The sequence below is a fragment of the Crocodylus siamensis genome, chromosome 15 (assembly GCF_052110815.1).
Source record: "Crocodylus siamensis isolate JL-2025a chromosome 15, ASM5211081v1, whole genome shotgun sequence".
Lineage (NCBI taxonomy): Eukaryota > Metazoa > Chordata > Crocodylia > Crocodylidae > Crocodylus > Crocodylus siamensis.
Genome location: NC_143409.1, coordinates 16,711,278 through 16,731,814, shown reverse-complemented (window position 1 = coordinate 16,731,814; position 20,537 = coordinate 16,711,278). Strand labels below are relative to the sequence as shown.

General features: G+C 39.9%; 1 long non-coding RNA gene across 1 annotated transcript in view; it reads left to right on the top strand.

Annotated features, from left to right (window-relative positions):
• LOC149852156 (uncharacterized) overlaps positions 1–20,537 on the top strand; it is a 559,043-nt gene that overhangs the window by 154,224 nt on the left and 384,282 nt on the right. The window contains exons 5-6 of the long non-coding RNA XR_016439340.1: positions 8,512–8,879; positions 10,680–10,837. This is a non-coding gene — a long non-coding RNA (uncharacterized LOC149852156). The remainder of the gene's footprint in view (positions 1–8,511; positions 8,880–10,679; positions 10,838–20,537) is intronic.

The window sequence follows — 20,537 nt, the reverse complement described above, 5'->3', positions numbered from 1 at the left end:
CAGATTTGTGCTGGTTGGATAGCATTTGGCCAAAATTTTGATGCTTGTTTATTTTAACTAAATCTCAAGCCTTTTTTGCAATTCAGGTACTGTCATTCCTTACCTTGACAGTTTTATAATTCATTGTGTGCCATGTACACTGCAACAGTATGACTTTCTAACTTGTTTCCAGGTAGAAACTTTAAATTAAAAATAAAATTATTCTTTTATCTTCATAAATCACAGTGGGGTAGCCTTTGATCCTTGGTCATTATTCCCTTTTATAATGTTAAACAAGTGTTGTTCTCGATGGGTATTTGTGTAGAGGGGTTTTTTTTTTTTTATATTAATCCCCAAGTAGGCACGTAATGGCCTTCAGAATTATTTAAGCTTATAACAGTTGTATGATGAAAAATTACAACATCCAGTTGGGGCAATTACCTAGAAATTAAAGTGGACTTGAGGGTTAGAAATTGTTATTTAATTTTACCTTTATTTTGAAGCCTTGCTGGTAGTTGTTCTTAATTATGTATGTTTTAGCAGTACTATGATGATGGAAAACATGCACTTTCTCCCCACCTATAGGTAACATTTGACCTGAATTCTATTATCTTCACACCTACAGCAATACCGTACGGGAAATGAATAGAATCGTAGTTTGTTAATTCCTTTTTGATGTAGATTTAAACGGATAAAAATGAAAAATCTAATTTACTCCAGGGTTTCACATGATGTACAAGGTATGGTTTGCCTGGTGAGTGTGTGTATAAAGCAAAAAGAGATTGTGAAGATCTTGTCCTATTCATAGCTGCACATGAATGTAGCATTGTGAAAAGCGGTTTTATCGTGTAGAAATTGAATGTACAAGAAACACAAAGAAGCATTCCATTATCCTTGAAAAAAGAGTGACCTTAGCTGCAATTCATGCAACAAAACCTTTGATGGTATACTGTTGTATCTGCTCTGTTCTGACATTATATACACTTAACCAGTATATAAGAACTCTGTTATATCTCAATGCACACTTTCATGGGTGCCCTCTCATTGAACTGTAGGTAAGTTGCACAAATACCATCAATTCCGTTAGAGTTCATGGGATTACTCATTAGACCTGCAAGTGCTGATGAGAGAATGAACACATTGCATTGCACATGTGCACGCACTCTCTCTCTTTCTCTTACATTCCAGTTTAGAAGTGCAGGGGCCAAGGGGATTCAGACACAAAGCCCTGGCAGTTGCAAATTTATAGGTTGGTACTAGGGAAGAGCTCAGTCTCCCTGAAACCTGAAGGAAGAGAAGACTGAAAGAAGAGGAATAGATTTTCCTGAACATTTTGGAATGAAAAAACAAACAACTGAGTTGAATACTGGGAAATGCCTGAAGTATTTCAAGAGTTTTTATTAAATAAGGGGTAGTATTAAAGGCATATCCCTTATATTTGTGTGTTAAAAGATGGTTTGTGACAGTTTGGTCCTGATACTCAGGATGGGTGTTGTCCTGGGGAGCAGCTGAGGGGAAGATCCCAGGGAGCCCGGGAGGAACCTGGGGAGCAGGAATGGGGCGGAAAGAAAAACAAATAGAAAAGTTCTTACCTTCAGGGAGTGGTGCGGTGAAACCGGAAGTGGTGGCGGGACCCGAGTGGTTCGTTAGCCATGTTTTTATGAAATTACGACCAACTGAGAGCCACGGTGGGAGGAGCTGGTCGGGGGCTTTAATAGCAGCAGAACACAGCCCCAGAGGAGAGGGAGGTGGTGGAGCGCCGGAGAAAGAAGCACTCTCCGAGTCCCCTCGGGGCAAAGTAGCATGGGGGCTTGCAGCCAGCAGCCCCAGTGGAGAGAGCAGAATCCCGCTGGAGAAGACTGTCGCCAGCAGCAAGGAAGGAGACGAGGAAACAAGGTCAAGGTGTGGAGGCTGAGAAGGGTGGGGGAACACCAGGACCTGGAGGAGCCCTCAGAAGACATGAAGAGGCCACAGGCTCCAGATCACCCGAGTAGGTGGGATTACAGAGGGTGCAGGCGGTCCCGAAGAAGAGCTGTGGGGGAGACGTGTCAAGGGGACCCACCAGGGGCACAGTAGGCTGACCCCAGGCCAAGGTTAGGCTGGTTGAGGCTTAAGAACCGGCAACTGGGGCCAACAGAGCGGGAGATGGGTACAGTCATAGAAGGGGCAATGGACATCCCTTAGGATCTGGTGTTGCTGCCAGTGGTTTAATTTGTGTTTTGTTCAGTTACCCACTGTTGGAGGGGAGGTGAGATGTATAGCACTGACGGGGAGTAACGGGGTCAGAGCAAGCAGCTGGTAGGTGGGGAAGAGCTAGCTAAATTCCTAAAGCCGACTGGGCAGAGGATCCCAGGCCCTAACAATCAGAGGGACGGGGCCAACAACCATCCAGATCCATCAAGGTGTGGTGTAAGGGCAAGGTAGAGGGGAGGAGGAACCTCGCAGAAGACGAACGTCCCGTGGTCCCCGGAATGAGGAGCCCCGATAGTCAATCCCCGCCAATGTGGTAAGATGAAGTTGTGGCGGGCGAGATTGGGGAGAGGCAATTCGGGTTGATGACATCAACTAGCTGAGACCACAGGGATGGACAGACGGGCGGACAACTTTGAGCATTCGGGGGCACAGAGCATGAGACCGGATGTTCAAAATCAGGCAGGTACAGGTGTTTTCTTGAAGTGAGGTCTGCAAATCTGGACAAATAGATTTTTCTGTTTAAATGCCTTTTGAGGCAGTGATGGTAAATGTGGCCCCAACCTCCAGGAGGTGAAGCCAGACCAGGTTGTTTTGCACCTCATTTGCATATAATTTTGGAGGATCCCAGGATTCATAACAAGAATACCCAATTTAGTTAAATATGATAGTGTTTACCACACTAAAACTTTTTATGCAGTTGGTGTATATGCAGCTTACAATAAGAGAACAAAATAACTTAAATCAGGGCAGCAGACTAATGTCTTATTAAACTGGATGCAACATATGTTGTATTAAGATTTCATTGCTATGGGAAGTTCAGGCAAATTCCCCAAATTATTGGCCAGAACCAGTTTGAAAATTATGTATAAAATGTTATTATATGGTTATGTTGGTAGGGTGAGAGAGCTTGCCCTATAGGATAAGTAGGGTAAGCTTTACCACAGTGTACACAGGCAGTTACTTCAGAGGAGCTAATATAGAATAAATCCATTACCTACTTTACCTCATTGTAACTTGTTCATGTGGCTATACATTTAATAGAGTGAGGGTTTCTAGTAAATAATAAAGCTGTACAGCCCTTAGTATTAACACAATTATATTGCTACAAGAAATTCCAGTATGAACACTTTATATACCAATATAACTGTTCACTCAAGGTGTGATTGTTTGTTAACCAGAGGTACAGCAGGGCAGCTCCATGTACTCGGTAGCCACAGCCATGTTTGTCCCCCACCACCTGCCCACCTGACTCTAGCCCCAGTCATCCAATTCCCCCCTCACTTATGCTACTGATGTTACAATCCCTGCTTCAGACTAGTGTATTTACTCAAAATAAGATGATCCTGAATGCAAGATGATCCCCCCCAATAATTAGATTCTATATATGGAATAATGAATACATTTGTTACAACTGTCAATGTATAGAACTTATTATTGGTGTTTTGCCTTGAATTTGTACTTGTTCCACTGGTATGGTAGAGAAAATACCTGTCAGATGCCCCTGTTGCCCTCTGCCCACCCCCCAAAGTTTTCCCCACCTGTGGTCCCTTCCTGCCTCACTGTTGTACTCTGCTGTCCTTGAGCAGATGGAAATGAGAGGCAAATTTAAAAACACTGGCTTTGAAATAATAAGCATGCCTGTAGTAATTTATGTACAGACAAATTATTATGGGTATTTATAGACTTAGATCATCCAAAGTTGATACATTTTTATCGTTTTTGAAGATGCTACAAGGTTTAGCATAGGTACTCTATAAATATACTTTTAAGCAGCACTTTGGCACCTACTTATGTGTAGTACAGACTATACATGATATTAGTCCAAAGCCAAAGGCTCATGATTGACCATATAGTTAATTGGGCTGGGATGCAGCAAAGAGTCAACCACGTTTTAAGCAATAGTGACACCATAGCTCAGCACTGATCAATATGTGTGCATACTCCAGATACCACCACCTCCCCTCAACAAAGGATCTATATGCTGATTTAACCCCCACTCCCTATTCATGACTGGAACTGGGTGTTGTTGTTATGTGTCCTGGGATCCTCCAGAAATTTATACTCGGATAAGGTGCAGAGCAACCTGGTCCAGCTCTACTACCTGGAGTCTGGGGCAACACTGATCATATGGATCTTTGAAAACTCCTGGCGCTCTGGTGCAGTGCCTGAAGACTGGAAGAAGGCCAATGTGGTGCCGATCTTCAAGAAAGGGAGGAGAGTGGATCCGGCTAACTACAGGCCCATTAGCCTGACTTCTATCCTGGGGAAGATCTTAGAAAAGTTTATGAAGGAGGCCATCCTTGAGGGACTGGCCCAGGCTAACATCCTAAGGAATAGCCAGCACGGGTTTGTTGCGGGTAGGTCTTGTTTGACCAATCTCATTTCCTTCTATGACCCGGTGACCTATCACCTGGACAAGGGAGAAGAGATTGATGTCATATATCTTGACTTCAAAAAAGCCTTTGATCTGGTATCCCACAATCACCTCTTGGCCAAACTGGCCGGTTGTGGCCTTGGCTCCACCACGATCCTCTGGCTGGGAAACTGGCTCCGTGGTCGGACTCAGAGGGTTGTAATCGATGGCAGTCACTCATCATGGTGCCCTGTGACCAGTGGGGTCCCTTCAAGGCTCTGTCCTGGGACCCATCCTGTTCAACATCTTCATTAATGATGTGGACATTGGAGTCAGGAGTGGACTAGCCAAGTTCACCGATGACACCAAACTTTGGGGCAAAGCATCCACGCCAGAAGATAGGCGGGTGATCCAGGCTGACCTGGACAAGCTCAGCAAATGGGCGGACGAGAACCTGATGGTGTTTAACACCGAAAAATGCAAGGTTCTCCACCTTGGGAGGAAAAACCTGCAGCATCCTTATAGGCTCGGCAGTGCTACGTTGGATAGCACTACAGAAGAAAGAGACTTGGGGGTCATCATTGACCACAAGATGAACATGAGCCTCCAATGCGATGCTGCGGCTAGTAAAGTGACCAAAATGCTGGCTTGCATCCATAGATGCTTCTCGAGCAAATCCCGGGATGTCATTCTCCCCTTGTACTCGGCCTTGGTGAGGCCGCAGCTGGAGTACTGCGTCCAGTTTTGGGCTCCACAATTCAAAAAGGATGTGGAGAAGCTTGAGAGAGTCCAGAGGAGAGCCATGTGCATGATCAGAGGTCAGGAAAACAGATCTTACGATGACAGGCTGAGAGCCATGGGACTCTTTAGCCTGGAAAAGCGCAGGCTCAGGGGTGATCTGATGGCCACCTACAAGTTTATCAGGGGTGACCACCAGGATCTGGGGGAATGTCTGTTCACCAGAGCGCCCCAAGGGATGATGAGGTCGAACGGTCACAAACTCCTGCAAGACCGTTTCAGGCTGGACATAAGGAAGAATTTCTTTACTGTCCGAGCCCCCAAGGTCTGGAACAGTCTGCCAGCAGAGGTGGTTCAAGCACCTACATTGAACACCTTCAAGAGTAAATTGGATGCTTATCTTGCTGGGATCCTATGACTCCAGCTGACTTCCTGCCCTTTGGGCAGGGGGCTGGACTCGATGATCTCCCAAGGTCCCTTCCAGCCCTAATGTCTATGAAATCTATGAAATCTATGCAACAGGCTGAGAGAGGGGATGACAAGCATTCTTGTTGAACTGTTTGGAGCCCTATTTGGTAATGTTTGCCAGATATTGAAGACTGCTGAATAAACGGGAATAATTGGAAATGGGGGGGAAAAGGCACAGCTCAGCTGTGGGAATGAAGAAGTAAAAATGTGTTCAATGTTGTGGCTCACCATGACTTGAAAAAAGGTGCTGAGGGGTGCTGTGCACAATGGGCACTACTATATATTTTATTTAGATGGGGTGCACTAACCAATCGTTGTGGAAAGTTCCCATCAGTATACCTGTCCAATATGAACCATGTGTTTTATAGTCATGCTCAGTGTTGCCTGAATTTAATCAGCTTTATTGTTGGGTTTCATTACTGAGTACATGCTGCTTTTGGCAGCATTTTAATGATACATAATAGAATTAATGAGATTTCCTTGTATATGAATGTAAGATGAGAAGATATATTTTTCCCTTGCTGATTTGTGGGAGACGGGACCCCTCATCTTACATGTGACTAAATACAATAATATAGTTAAAATGGTACAAAACTGGGTCTAGATAAGCCCTAATGGTTCTGTCCAGACTTAAATTTTGGGCGTCTAAAGTTAGGCACTGAAATCTAAATTCAGACCCAGAGTAGCAGGTTCTGTTTCAGAGCTGCTGAGTGCAGAAAATGTCCCTGATAGTTTGTGGAGGGTATGGGTGTCCATCACTTATCAAAACTAGTTACACGTTACTAGTTATCATTTAGTTACGTCTTATTAAAGTGCCTAAATATGGATTTAAGTGACTAGCCTTAGGCATTGAAGTTTTTTTTTTTTAAGTCTGATTAAAAAAATAGTTTCAATGATAAACAGATTTAATGAGGCAAATAAAGGGAAATCTGAAGTCTCAAACTGGTATCTTGCGGTATAACTGTTGTTGCTCTGAAAAAAGCAACACAATAAAACAGCTTAGTTAGCTAGTTAGTAAAGCTGAACCTAAGCACTGGTACTAGAAGGCTTGGAAAAGTCAGCAAGACATAAAAAATATAAAAGGAAGATCTTCAGAGAATCCTATTATAGATGGAAAGAAAGCTTTGGAGGTATATTGTGGATGACATGTATACGTAGTATTTATTCTATAGATAATCCTGTTGATCTGAAAGAGGAAGATGAGAGAGAATTGGGGTGGAGAGGACAAATGTATATGATGGTCTGAAATGAGTCCAATTGGTTTTAGTGGTCTTGGGTTTTGGAGGGTGGAGGTTTGGGTTTTTTTGGGGTTTTTTGGGGTTTTTTTGGTTTTGGTATGTTTTCCTGCTTTGGCTGAAAGGAGAAAGCTACTGAGATGGCATTTTTTGAAAAAACTTTGAAGGACCTGAAAATTCTGTGAACAGAAGCCACTCAAAGTAGATGTGCAGACTAACTGGAAATAATCATTCTGGGTTAATGTAAATAGTCACGTTATGAATGAGAACCATTGTTAGGAACTTAAGTAAAGAGATTCACATTTCTTGGTTTATATGAAATCACTATGGTGTATTCATATAAATCAGATGGAGCCAATCAAGTTGAGAGCATTGCATAAGTCAGAGCCATACAGCTACGCATCAATGACTGTACATCATCTGTACCTTTCAGTGGCAGACAAAATTCAGTTTGTGATTGACGTACGTTGAGAGAGGAATAACCACAATTAGAACTTAGAAAAAGTTTATGTATACAGTATTTATTTCAAATACACAAATCAAAGAAGAGTAGTTCTTAATACTCTTCAGAAATTGAACAGAAGAACTCACAGCCCATCCAAATACACGCATTTCTGCAAGATATGTAAAACACCTGCAATTATGAATGAATGGACTTATTATTCCAATTTGTGCTTACTATGCTGAACATGAAGTAAAAATAAATCCTAAGATACTTCTATCATTTCCACTTTCATCAAGAATGTACATCTGGAATCCTCATGGCATCTTTTAAAATATCCAGCCATGTAAAATGATCTGCTTAACTAATATAGCTATTACCTTACATTACTGATGGTTCTCTCATGATTTAGTTGTTGTGGTCCATGTAATACTGGCTAATGGAAACTGTCCCATGTCATGTGACAGGGGTATTAACCTTTTGTAAACTCTGAACCATGCAATCAGATGAAAACTAGAAAATGAGCACACTCTGACTAGTGTTCCTGCATGCAAAACTTTTATTATAGCCCACCAAGCTAATTTGTCATGCCTTTAGTTTTAATGTAATCTTAAGGGAGAGACAGAGATGGAGCTGATAGTCTTTTACACTAAATACCATTGAACAAGTAGAGTGGTGGCTATATTTTAAAGATACGCATTTATACCTTTATTCTGAAATTCTGTTGGAACCAAATGAATGATTCCCAAATAGGTGGTTTATGTTGTTTTTGGGTGGTGGTGGGTTTGGGTTTTTTTTGCCCATGTCTGGTTCAAGATGTGTTTTCCTCCATTTGAATGGAAGTAGAAAGAAGCATGCTTCCTTTTGGAGCTCTTCTCAAGAATGCAGAATTGAGCAGAATGTCTCAAGAACGTAAAATTGGTCAGGATGCTAGGTTGTTTCAATTGGAAACCTAAAAGAAAGGTTAGTAGGCCACTTATAAACCAGATTTTGTTATTCAGGGTACAGCATGAATAAGTTGGATCTGGCTAGGTCTACCTTGATTGCCTGGCAGAAAGAATTCTACTGTGGTGTTAATCTGCCCCTCCTTTTTTTTCTATCAGTGTCTAATTTTCATATGGAAATATAGTGATGATGAAAGAAGATTTTGCCCTGTTTGACTGGTATTATTGGATAGAGCTCACCAAAACAACAGAAGGCCCATCTCTCCGTGGGGACAGCCACAGAGCCTAGTCACCTACACATTATGAAAAACTGAAAACAGAAATGGTGGTGCAGGTCAGAAGTGAAAATAAGGAATGCAGACAGTTACCAGACAGAAGATACCACTGCTCCAAGACAAGTCAGCAGTTGGTGCACTGAACAACTCTGCCTGGATGTGTCAGTGGACAAGGGACTAGAAAAAGCCTGTATGGTCCCAGAGAATTCTGTGTCCTGCTTCCTACATTTAGACTAATGAAAGGCCATCTTGGTAAGTACCAGGGGGAAATCATTAAAAAAGACAATGAACCCCATCTATTGCAAAGAAGGATGGGAGTGGGGCAGTGTGCAGTCAGAATTAGAATAAAAGGAGCTGGAGGAGGGGTTGCAACTTGAAACACTGCAGGAAGGTTTGAGTAAGGCTTTCCCAGAAGGCTCTAACTAGCTATGTGAATGGGGAAAAAATGTTTTATGATCATAGAGGAACCTCTGTGGAACTTTCCTTTTTCGGGCTGATGAATGCCCAACTTGTGCAGTGCCAGAGGGAGGATGACAAGGACAACCTGCAACTTTGTAGAGCCATAAATAAGGGGCTATTTGAGGAACAGATGGTAGGAACAAGTTCATGAGAGAGTAAGAATTTCCAGATAATTCCAGTAATGCGTATCCTCTAAGTTGGTGGTTCCCAACCTTTTTTTGCCATGACCCACTGCTGGGAGCAGAGTGCAGCCTGGGGATCTTCTGGCACATGTCACAGCTTGTCCTTTGTGTGCAGCATCGCCAGCATTGCACCTGCAACCCTCATTTTGGTTGCAACCCGAGGTTGGGAACCACTGCTCTAAGTTAAGGGATAGGCTGCCTCTATGGATAAAATGGTTTTTTTAGTTTCCATATTCATTCAGTCCTTTTGTCTCCTTCATGAGATTTTCAGTAGGGGTGCAAGTTGTGATAACAATTTTTTTTAATGGTGTTGTAAAAGGTTATCACAGTGAAAGAGTACAAGCTGAAGGTTAAAAGGTTCCAGAAGAGCGTAGCAAATAATGGGTCAGAATTTTTCTCATCAAGGTTGGAGTTATGTATTATTTAATTTAAATCTAAACTCAGTGTTGCAGAGTTTCAGCCTGCTCTAGTCTTTAGTGTTTGGGTGATATTTTGTACATGGAAGATTGGAAAATTAAGGTTTTGGGTTTGTCTGTCTGCTGATTAGCTCTTCAAATTCCAGACTGGGAGGAATAGAAGAATGAAGAAAACTCAGCACCTTGATAATAATTAAATGACCAGTTTGAGATGCATCTTTATGAGGAAGGAACTCTTAGCTTTTTTTGCTAGATGCATCATTTTATTTTGAGTCTAACAGGAGTGGGAGGACTTGGAGTTTTTCTAGTTCAGGCTGTGTCACTATTCATCAAGTGTTAGTTGAATAGGACTGCAGAATTCAGCTAATAAAAATGGAGACCATGTGCAAGTACTGCATAAATAAAGTACTTCTAAATTAACCTATTTCTTTCTGCTCCAGTTTATAATGTATGTACTTCTAGTGTGTTATGCAGAAAGATTGTATTATTTCAGTCAATTCTTGGACACTACAAGTGCAAGAAGGCACAGGCCATGTGAAGTATTGTTAATCATTTTATAAAGACACTTAGCATCTCTGAAAACAGTAAAGTAATATTGCACATGAACGTTATATTCTTTCATGTAATGTATTTTATATACTACACTTTCTCAAGAGTAAACCCTGTGATATTATGCTAATGGGGAGAGGGAATACTAAAGTACCATATATCATGTTAACTCTTATTGTTTAGTCTGAGTGGGGTGAATGCTTTTGTGACTGACATAATTGGAAGGGACAATGAGATGAAGAAATAGTTATGGAGGTCTGGCTAGAGGACATTATCTTTTTTCCTATAAGTGATTTAGTTGTGTACTCCTTAAGACAGAAAATCTTTACTGGATCAGTTCTTTTCCAGGGCATACAATTAACACTCAGATGCAAAAATGATGAAACTGGCATTACCTGATTGTCTAATTAAACAAAACCTTGCTACTATTAATTGTTGCTTGTCAGGTGGTAGAATGAGGGCACCGATAGTAGTCCACTTCCACCCTGTGCTAGGCATCATGTAAAATCAGCTACCTGAAGGGTTTTCCAAAGAGGATGGAGCTGGACTGTTCTCAGTAGTGGCAGATGACAGAACAAGGAGCAATGGTTTCGAGCTGAGCAAGGTAAGTTAGATACTAGGAAAAAACTTTCTCACAAAAGTAGGAAAATGTGAATTACTCTGCCACCAAATAATCCCTGTTTTGTTTACAGGCAGAGGTCAGGGCTAAAAGCTGGTTTTGATCTCTTTAGGATGCTGCCTTGGAGCATTCTGAGGACACAAACACATTAGCTGGCTAGCTTCCTTCCTTAATTACAGTTTCTTATAGTCATAAAAGGTTGACCTAATGCCAGGGGAGAATAATAAACAAATTTAATTTTTTGTGGGTAAATCTATGAAACTACAGAAAAAAAAATCTTCACAATCATTCCTTCAGTTAGAAAAAGATGGCTCTATTTGGATGCCATTTCCAACCTGGGTTAACTTTGCATGCTCTATTTTATGGTGATAGACACTCAAAACCCCTGTGAGGCTTTGAACAAATGTTCACATTTGTTATGCTATGGGTCCTGGTAACAAGGAAAATGTTGTTAATATTAGTGTGCTTTCATGCAATATCATTCAAATATGTATTTGTCCTTGAAGAGTTCAAGTGTCTATGAGTAATCCTCTCTGTCAGTTGGAGTCAAGTCAGAGATAAGTGACAGCTGACCAGAAAAATCAGGTGAGTAGAGAACTATAATCAATGGCTAATGGGGGTGGCTAATAGTGTGAAGTTTGTGGGTAATCCTTAGAGGGAAAAACATTCACACAAGCCATGCATGTAATAACAGCAAATAACATAAAAATAAATAAATAAATTAAAATCTGTTCATGAGCAGGTGAAATAGAGAAACATTTCCATCACTGGAATCTCATTAGTTTTTATCTTCATTTACGCCTATGAACTATCCAGTTGCTAGCTTTCCATGGACTTGTAGCAACCTGGAGACATTCTCTGGGTATTCTGTCCAAACTCTGGCAGAGAAACCCTTGTTCTACTGAAGCAAATGGGATTACTGCCATTTATTTAGGTGAGGCTTAAAATATTATCCTCGGGGTTTAATTTAAAAGTCCAGTCAGTTGAGCAAGATTTAGTCTGTCCCAGATTTCTCTTACGTCCTTATGGCATCACCTAGGCAATCCAAGCACCAAAACACTTGTGTGATTAGTTTCCACCTCCAAATTACAATCAAAGATAAAAGAACTTGAGATGCAGTGTGAACAGTTGTAATGGATGCTCATTTTACACTGATTAAGGGAAGTGATTATCCCCCTCCATTCAGCACTGGTGAGGCCACATCTGGAGTGTTTTGGGACCGCCGCTACAGAAAGGATGTGGACAACTTGCACTTTTGAACTAGGAGGGTAGTAAAGCACTGGAACAGGTTACCCATAGAGGTTGTGGACTTTCCGTCTTTGGAGGTTTTTAAGACCTGGCTAGACAAAGCCTTAGCTGGGAACGTCTAGTTAGGGGTGGTCTGTCTTTGAGCAGGAGGTTGGACTGGATGATCTCTTGAGGTCCCTTCCAACCCTAATGTTCTATAATTCTATGAAACCCGAGCAAAGAAGACATTACAAAGCTTGCAACTTGATTATAGAAGAGAAGGAAGGCCTGTGAGGGGAGGTAATATCCTTTATTGTACCAACTAATGTAGCTGGGAGAAATAAGAAGTAAGCTTGTAGGTTTCAAGTGCCCTTAATCAGATCTGAGAAACAAGCAGTCACACTCCAAGATAGTACAAGATGGAACAACTGCTTTCAGTTTAATTGTTACCATTTCATTATGAAGGCATACAAGTTGGTCTAATAAAAGATATCTCCACATAAATCTTGTTTCTCTAATATTTATGGACAATCACGATTTCAGCAGTGCTGCTCCAACCTGCATATACGACAAGGTACCAGTGCACATAACAGACAGACAGGGAATGCAAATTAGCAGCAAGACAAAAGTGGCCAGTGTGATGGGTAGTTGTTCGAACACAGCAGCTGTCTAATTGGCTAGGTTTTTGTAGGCAGCAGTGGCCTATTCATGGGTACTTCTTTCAGGCTTTTCTATCCATAAATTAAACCTCTCAATAGACTTATGGAGTAAGGAATTTTAAGATATACCCATTTTTCACTAGTAGAATATAAGAGGAGGTAAACAAATGGCTACCTTAGGGCAGAGAATGAGTTTGTGACAAGCGTGAAAAGAATCAAATTTCCTGAGACAGTCTTTCATTATAGTTACTCATTTTTTTCCACTTACTTTCACAAATGTATTTCGGACATTAAACTACATTGGCCTCTTTCTCATTGAAATCCTCAACTATTTATTTCCATGTAGTAATGACATCATATTTGGTTGTAATAACAACATGCTTAAGTTAAGCAAGGAAATTATCATTTCATGGGGGGGAGGGGCAGATTTAGGGTTTTTGTTTTTTGTTTCTTTAAAAAAAGGTCTAATGGATGAATGGAGCCTTAAAATTTGAACATTTTGTCCATAATAGCTGGATTGTAGGTTTAAGCTGAGTGTTGTACAAGTATCATTCCACCTGAAATACTACAGTCTTTAGCAAGCTGCGAGCCTGTTTCGGGATTTAAGTAAGCTATGCTGTTTTACTGAGATAAGTGTCGAGTTATCTTATCCTGATACAGTAAAGGTGGGCACGGTGATCCAGGAAAAGGTGACCTAACCTGTGGGCTGAGTAAAAGGAGGAAGCAATAGGTATAGGAAGTCTGAGGAAATCAAGTTTGATTGGGGTGAGTTTTTCCCCTTCCTAGTGTGTGGATTGTTTCTGACGGCATGTGGGCAAGGCACATACCCTCACATGTCTTGTGCTAGGATAGAAATGGGAGAGCAGCATCCCTTTGATCATAAGTCATTTATACCTAGTACTGTATAGGCAGTATATTGTGGTGCTTCATTGCTCCAGCAAATTCATCAAAGGCAACTATCCATTATTATGTCTCTTAATTTCTGCACTAGAAATAGGGAGCTGTAGCATCAGAAACCAGAACATAAGTTAAGAAACGGTTTAAGGGCTGCAAGGCAGGCATTGGAAGGGTTTACTTCTGTGGTTTCTTCAGACACAGGAAAATGGTTTATTAGAGAAGGGGAAATAACAATGCTGGCTAATAGGCAGGAGGAACTGAGGACAAGTTCTGGTTTTGGTTCCTGGCAGGATTCTGTAACTTGGGGGATCTTCAGTCTAACATAAGATGACAAAGACTTAAAAGTATTATAATTTATGGGTAGGAAGGCAGGATGGAAGGGTGCTGCAACCCCCAAATTCACATACCTCTACAAGGGCCTAGTTTGAGGAATATGATTCCAATGGACCATAACCACTGAATTGATTGATTGTTATTGAATAGCATATAATATACGAAGTTAGGCAGAGGACAGGGTGGCACCTTTTGGACTAACCCATTCAGAAATATATAACCTTTTGTAAGCAACAGCCTACTTTGTCAGATGCTATGTGTATGATGTTGTACAGGAAAACTGCACTTATCCTCCAGTGTAAAGGGGAAGATATTTCCAAAGTGTTTGGTACCAGCCTGACTTCACCTACATTGCAACTTCCTTCAATGTCATTGGAAGGACAATTGAGACAATGTTGTTTGCTTTTCAGAATTTCCTCCTGTTTATTTGGGGGTTTTGTGCCTCTGCTTTGATATCAACTAAACATGCCATTGCAGAAAAATAAAGACACTCTCACTGTACCACTTAAACTGGCCCTGTTTGAACCCAGGTCACTGAAGAATTAATTGTAATTTTGATTCCTGATAAAGAGCAAAGTAGAGTTTCAGGGAGCAGATCACATTAGACTTTGAGATGTGGCATTATTGCTAGTAACTTAAGGACACTTGTTACATATACTTTTCTTATATTTTCATGCTATATACTTTCCTTGCTAAAAGTAATAAAATGGAAGGTTGAGACAATGCTCTGTGTTAAAACATGTAAGAATATAAATTGGAGCAGTTCTGTGAAATGTAGATATGAGATGGGCGGAGGTGTGATACAAGGAAACGCTATATTAACTGCTCAAATATAAATATTGAGGAAGAAGAATAGAAAATTGTAATTTCATTTTATTTTCTACTTTATCAGTTTGACTGTACTTTATCAGCTCACATGAACTCAAAGGTGCAGTACATCAGACTGTACATATTAGCAATGACTAATGGAAAGGAATCTCCAGAGTAAAGCACTGTCTGGAGGATTTTCACCCTTTAACAGGCAAAAAGATAATTAGGAAGGGTTTGGATGTGGAATGAGATGATATGTGGAGCAGTGGTCATGCATTGGGAAATTAAAGCTCTTTGAGATGTAAGTGTGCCTGAAGTTCACATTTTAATGAGATTTTTTTTGACATTCAGCAAGCTATTCTCTCTCTTCAGTTTCTATAGATGAACTGTGATCAAACAAAAGTGCGATGAAACTTGTCCTGAAGGAACAGTAGATCAAATTTGATTGCTCGTTCAGAAGAGCTCTTGAGTGATCTCAATGTACAGTGTTAAGTGTTTGCAAAAGCCTTTCTGATTTAGATAAGAGGTGCTTATTTAGGATAATACGCCTAATGAATGATGCAATAAACACACTGATATCGTATGTAAATTTATCATAAACAGAGGAATAGTTACACTTGCATTGGTAGTCTTATGATACACTAATGTTTAAACCTTAGTTTGTGCTTATATAAAAAAGTGTGTGTAAATTCGAAAAAAGAAACTTGTTTATAGAGTTCTTGGAAGATTTTCTGATTTGTAATTTTGCATTTGGATGAGATGATACTTTTAATGTATTTGTCATGTGAAGACTAATTTTCCCACAATTGCTTTTGCCACATGTTTTAATCTTCCATTTCTATCCATTAAAGATAACACTGACATCAACAGAAACTGGATATTTCAACAGAAAATACTCTTTCATTTTTTGTTCATTGAGGGCTTAGTCAGTTCTGTTTATCTTTATCCTGGGAACCTTTTTGTTGCTGCAAAGATGTAAATAGAGCAGAAAGAGATGGATTGCTGTTTGACTGACCACATCATAGAATCGCCTTTAATTAGGGCAAAGAGGTGCTTCTTTATATTCCTGGAAAATTCAGTCGTTTTAATGTAGGCACAAATCAGTTAACCTTCCCTAGGAAAAACACAATTTAATTTCCTATTCCCTTACCTCTCGAGCATTGTGCTGGAGATAAACTTGTCTTTGTAAAAACCAAACCAAACTAAGCCTACATTTGCCTGGGTTGTATACATTTTACCTGGAGCAGGGCAACAAGGATGATTCATCATATTGAGGGTTTTCCATATGAGAAACTAAAGAGGCTAGGCCTAGTCAGGTTAGAAAAAGGATCTTGGGGGGTGGGGAGAGGGCATGATAAGAGTTTATAAAATACTAAACAGTGAAGAGAAAGTAAATGGGGATTTATTATTTACTATCTCTCACAATACAAGAACTCGGGTTCATAAAATTAAACTTGTAGGTAGTAATTTTAAAACGAAGAAAAAGTTCTTTCTCATACAGCATGCAACTAAAGTGTGGAACTTATTGCCATCGGATGGTATGGAAACTGACAGTTCAATGAGATTCAAAAAGGGGTTGGACAGATTCTTGGAGCTAAGGTACATCAGTAGTTACTGATTTTGCGAGTTCAGGGTATGGCGGCTAAATTGGAACTTCCTGGACCTTCAGTGCTGGAGACTGCAAAAGGACCTATGGTCTGACCCAGTAAATGACAGTTCTTATGCTCATATCCTTGGTGTATTTTGCTAATTCTCGGCCATGAAAGATATTTCAATATAACTTGCCGTGTTTGGTTGTGCTCATTATTATAATAGTCCTGTCTTGGGGCAGGGCATCTTGGTTCAAATTGCTGTGCCTCACACAGGTTAAATGGATATCTTTTTTTTTTCCATTTTAGTTGGAACATCTATTGTGTTTGTAGGCAGATAAGTATTTTTCTTTAAGAGGCCAAACTCCATTTTTTATCCTTCCTTGGGCTAAGATACAAGTTAACATTTGTTGAACCCAAGACAGAAAAGAGAGAAAGCTAGCTTTAAATACTAAACCTTTGCTGAGAAATTGAAAAATGGGAATGAACGACCTGTGAGAGTTAATAGTATGGAGTCTTGTGCTCCTCTCCTTCTGTACCACAGAGGGGAACCAATTAGGTGGGCGTTGCTGCCTGCAGGTGATAAGCAGCATGTTCCCTCATAGGCCAATAGTTGCCATCATCCCCTCAATGGAAATAATGAGTTCCATTTAAAATGGTGGCAGAGGGAAAAGAAAAGATGTTTTTTCCTCTCTTTTCTTTGTCTTCTGTGCCAGACAATTTTTTGATTACATCATTTGCATGCGAGTGGTAGATGACATTCTTCAAGTGTATATAATAATTTGTTGGTATAAAAAGGGTCATTGCATAAGAGCATACAGAACCCAGATAAAGCGAGGGAAATCTGTACATCTCCTCCGTCATGGGGAAGGGGCAGTCAGTCACTCCCAAATCATTGTCTTCTCTTCCCTGGGACACTATGGAGATTTCTCAGTTGGTTCAAAGAATTCATGCTGAGGGAGGATACAGGCAGTAAGTAGGGTGGGGAAAGAGTAGGGCATGAGGGGTGTAGAGATGTATTGGCATATTACCATAAAAATTCTTAATTAAAAATAATATACTATAAACCTCATCCCACAGGTTTTACTGTGGGAGCGGGCCATCAAACGCACAAGAAATGAATTGTGACATAAGAAATAGGTATTATTTTCTATGTGGTATGTTCCCTTTATGTTATAATATGCAAGATGGCTACAAAAGCCAAATTTGCTTCAGCATACTTTCACTGGGAGCAGCGCATCTATATACGGGTGGGAGAACCATGGAAGTCTGTTAAACCAGGTGGTTTGTGGAGGCTTAAAGAAACTTTTGTCTAACCTGACATCTATGGGTGTTTCCTGTACTTCTTGCTATGGATCTTCATTCCCAGATTATTATACCTTGTCCCCTCCCCAGCTCATCTGTAAACGTTGTGTAGGGTCAAAGTGTATTCTAATATTATAAAAGCCTAAGTCTGTCTGTCTGTCCGTAATGCTTTATTCACACTCTGATTGGCTGATGGAAATACCCAATCAGAGTGCTCCAAGTGTGGGGGAGCGCCGCCATGATTCTGAAGCTGTGCTGAGGACCAGCTCCCCACCCCAGTCCATGCAAGAGGCAGAACAGTGGCAGCCCCTCACCCTCACCCCTGTCATTCTTGATGGGCAATTGGCTTGTGTGTGTGTGTGTGTGTGTGTGTGTATATCTAGCTATGTATATATATAACTAGATATATCTCTATATAGATGTGTGTGTGTATGTGTACACAAACACCCCCCCCCAACTAGATTTTTTCCAATTAAACTTGTGTCTCTCCTTGTATGGTCTTATAAAGAAGCAAAAGAACAGTATGTGGGTTACTAGTTGGACAGAAGTTCCTGCTTGCAAGTGATTAACACCCCAAACCACAGGCATTAATAGTAAAATTAATTGTATGTTAACATTTCTGGAATTAGAACATGCTGAATCCTGAGGCAGAACCTGTGTCATGTCTCCAAGTGACTTATGATTTAGAGTCAAGAAGGACTTGGGAGAAAGTAATTTAGTCAGAATGTTGTTTGCAAAATAAAACTTTTGACTCCTTTTGTCATTGGACTGAAAATAGGGTACCTTTCTAAAGACTTACAGAACTACTAAAGAACTCTACTGTACTTAAGAACATCAAAGAAAATAAATCTGAATCTGGAGCATGTTTTTAAAATATCCATGGTTAGGGGCTAACAACCCTTAGCAAAAAAGTTTGTATTTGAAACATTTCCAAACAATGGTTTAGTATTCAAAGAATAAGTTGTTGTTTTAATAGACATTGTGTTCAGTATCAGTGGCTGACAACTGTTGTTGCCCTGTTGAATTGTACAAGCCTTCCAAACAAGGCTTCCTTGCAATAAAGCTTCACTTGTAATAATTTTTTGGCAAGTACATTTTCATATTATTATTATGCTAACTGCTCACATTCATGTACAGCATGAGGTGCCAATGTTTTCAGTTCCAAACATTAAAGATGTGGTGATAGAGAAGGAGAACCCTTATTAATTCTGAGAGATTTGCTTAATTGGGACACAATGTGAAGATTCTCAACAATAATAACAGATGATGGGGAAATAAATAGGCACGGCAGGAGAGAAATGGTTTCTAGTGTGAGTTTCCCTTTGCCTCCTTTTAATTGCATAACATACTGTGGGAAGTATCTGGAGTATGCATTTTCTAGTTAATTTTTCTTGACTGCATCCATCAAGCTAGTGCTCCTGGACATTTTAATGTCTGATAATACTCTATTTGCATATGACTACACATCTATAGCTGTCATTAGAACCAATTTACACACATGATTTGCTTCCTGAAGTGTCAACGTCTGAATTTTATCTAGAGACAGGAATAGGGTCAGGAAAGTTTAATTGATTGTATAATGCAATTGAAAAGGCTGGCAGGGATCTAGGGCAATTTTGGGACATCTGTCTTTGAGTCATCAAAAATAAAGCACAGAACAGCTGTGATAACAGCAGGATTATGATTAGATATACAGCATTCAACATAAGATTGAACAAGAACTGGGAAACAGAAGAAAGGTAAATAGGTCACTTGTGATAAAATCACTACGAGGTTTCTGGAAAAGCTGGATTTAAGCTTCCTATATTACCTGTATATGGTGTAAATTCAAAGTGGCTTGAAAGATATTATTAAAATTTAAGTTTTCCAGGAGCACCTGATCTATACTCTTCAGATATAGCATTTTGCTGCTTATGTAATCCAATAAATATTGTAACAAAATTTTTAGCCATGTTGAACTGAATGCTGTTTGTAACATTGGCCGAGCAGTAGCTTAGCAGTACTTGAGTAAGTCAACTTGATATTAAGTCAATTTGTTTGCAGGCTAAAATTTTCATATTTACAGAAATAGATGCAGCATGCAAGAGAAGTGTGAAGTATTTTTATTTTATGTACTCTCTAGCCAACTGTATAATTTGATAAAGATAGGAGGTATAAATGGTATCTGCTTATACTAATTTAGATCAGAACTATTTTACACTGCTATTTACATTATTTTATTTTTCATACAATTTACTTTAATGTCAGCTATGTGACAGTGCAGCTAGCGTCAGTCACCGTGTGAAAAAAGGAGTGAAGAAAAGATTGTAACTCGAGCAATTTTCTTGAACTTTATTAAAAATCTTCAGAGCATAATTTTAATATGCAAAATAGTAGTATGAAGTTAATGAAATTTCCAAAACTTAAACCAGATGTTTGTTCATATACTTGTATAAAAAGTTGCAGTGATGCAAATTCACAGACAAAACTGATATAATTGTTACAAAAATGTGCAATCCAGAGTTGTTTATTTGCCCACAAATGACTAGTGTGATGCTTTAGCAAGTCTACCTTCTTGTTAGACCCTTGTGATTGTAGGAAGAACATTTATGTTTATAATGAAACTTAGCAAGTGTTCCATGTAGCGTAAGGCAAGCAGAAGTCTTGGAATTTGTCTCTTACTTAAGATACCCAACGCACTGCTTGATTTAGAAGTTGGTTTCAGCACCAAGTGCAGAGAATCTTGTATTTGTAACAACCTGCTTTTCCACCCAGAAGAGTCGGCATGGTGAAGATCATGTCAAAAGTTAAGTACATCTGATAAATGATTATAAAAAGTTTTTGTAGGCATTGTTGGATTTTTGTTGAAGCTCTTACAAGCAGTTA